At 38.7% G+C, this 2,085-nt stretch overlaps 1 pseudogene; it reads right to left on the bottom strand.

Moving 5' to 3' along the window:
- Window positions 1-210: 210 nt before the first annotated feature.
- On the bottom strand, window positions 211-1,398 carry LOC102851550 (annotated as a pseudogene).
- Window positions 1,399-2,085: the final 687 nt, after the last annotated feature.

Here is a 2,085-nt window from a genome sequence, read left to right as displayed (position 1 = left end):
ACTGCCCAGATGTACTAAGATTCTGAGGGTAACGAATCCTTCCCTTTCATCTTTACATTCTTCTTAATAGCATTTGTGTTGCTAAGGGTCTAAGACACAGTTTTTTTAAAAAAATTAAAACATTAGGGGGAAAATAGAAGTCAAAATCCATTCTTGAAGAAAAGGTAAACCCATTTCAAAATGGATTTTAGCTTCTAGACAAATTCCAGGTCAATGCTCTCCAGTATGCACATAGTCTCCTGTGATTTTGGACAGGGTGCTCAGGTACTGCCAGCTTAGGGTGGCCAAGAGCATGGCAAAGGACAGATAAATGGGAGAACAGTAATGGGAGAACAGTGGCTTCGGGAAATCAGCTGACAATTGGTAAAATTCTGTATCTTGACTGTGGAGATGATCTGCCTTGTTCTAATAGAACAAGGTCTGAGTTGGGGATTCTTTGTGATATATCCCCCTGGTAGATGATAGCCTTGACAGCTGTCATATTGGTGGCATTAGTGTCATGGCTTGCTCTTTTTGAATCTTCATGACACCTTTGAATACCTGCTGATTATTATAACAGCCAGCCAAGGTAGCAATGACCATTACCTGTGGAATAGTACAGAATTTAAATATACTTTTGTTCTTAAGCCTTGAAAGGTAGGTGATGGCATCTGGCATGTGGTGTAATGCATTGGTCATAAGTTCATTCAGGCACTGGACAGCCAAACCAATAGTCCCTGGTTTGGCAAAATCACCCAGCTTCTTAACATACTTACTCCAAACCTCTTGAGGCCAAACCTCTCTTCCTTCTCACTGATCTTCTGGATAATCATGAATGATGTTTGTTTTCTGTAGAAATAGGCCCATAGAGTTGGCAAGCTTTATATCTTCACCAACTTCAGGATCTTCTAACTCTGAAGCTGAGAACAGATGGGAAAGATCAATTCCCACCAGTCCAGCAACTTAGTGTACTTGCCATTCTTGCTCAGAGGTCACATGCTTATACAAAAAATATGCCATTCCATATTCCATCTTCTGACAAATATCAACAATCACTGTTTGATATCTTTCACTAGATTTCTAAACTCAAATTATATAGTTGGAAAATCCTCTTAACACTTGTTGATCCTTCTCCTTGCTCTTCAGAAACTGCCTGTTCTGTTGATAAATGTAAGAGTGAAATTTGTGTAACATGAGTATCTTTTTTTCTCTACTATGGCCATGTGGTCATGTGGTCATGTGTCCAGAGCTCTAAGAACCAAATAAAATATGCATACTGCATGGCACATTTACCCATCCAGTCCCTGGATAACAGCTGCAAAACTTGTTGGCTTAATTCAGATACCTGTAGATGATTTTCAAGCTGTTGCTCAGCGAGTTCTGGTCTATCTGAGGCATTACCTTGTGGCTTCCCCTCATCTGGAACGTCCCAAGCACTTCACAAACCCCATCCTGACAGGATATATGTCTAGCCTCAAGCTGACTCGTGCAGTATCTGAGTTTTTTCAAATCTGTTCTTAAGATGATCTTGAAATTTAGATGGAATTAATTAAAGATCATACCTTGATTCCTGTGGACTTGTTATGAGTAATTGATAATGTGAACCACAGTCTGCTCCTGACATAGTTTTGACTGCAGATACTCAGCTTCTTCAACGATTTCTTCCACAAATGTAGTCAATCTGATTCCTAAGCAGCCCATTTGGTGAGATCCATGTGTAAAGCCATTGTTTGTGTCTTTAAAAAAAGGCATATTCAATGAATAGATCATTGTAAATACAAAATTCAGTCATTCTATTTACAGCCCCATTTTTATCACTAAGCCTGTGTTTTCCAACTACTATTTCATCTTCTTGGAAGCAGGAGTGGCATCCACTTCCTAAACAACAACCTCTGCAAACTCTATGAACTTTGATAAATGTAGATACTAATAGAAAGTCTTTGAGTCTTTTGTTCATAGGGTCACTATGAGTCACACTTGACTGGATGGCAAATCAACAACAGAAAACAATTTCTTCTTCATTGTTTACAACTTTTGTATTCCAATCACCAATTATTATTAATTCATCTTGATTGCATGTTTGGTCAATTTCAGATGGCCTGATTT

Source organism: Elephantulus edwardii, unplaced genomic scaffold (assembly GCF_000299155.1).
Source record: "Elephantulus edwardii isolate Elephantulus edwardi_28Jun2011 unplaced genomic scaffold, EleEdw1.0 scaffold00474, whole genome shotgun sequence".
NCBI classification, from domain to species: domain Eukaryota; kingdom Metazoa; phylum Chordata; class Mammalia; order Macroscelidea; family Macroscelididae; genus Elephantulus; species Elephantulus edwardii.
Note: the sequence above shows the minus strand (reverse complement) of the source record. Positions and strands in the feature narration are given on the sequence as shown.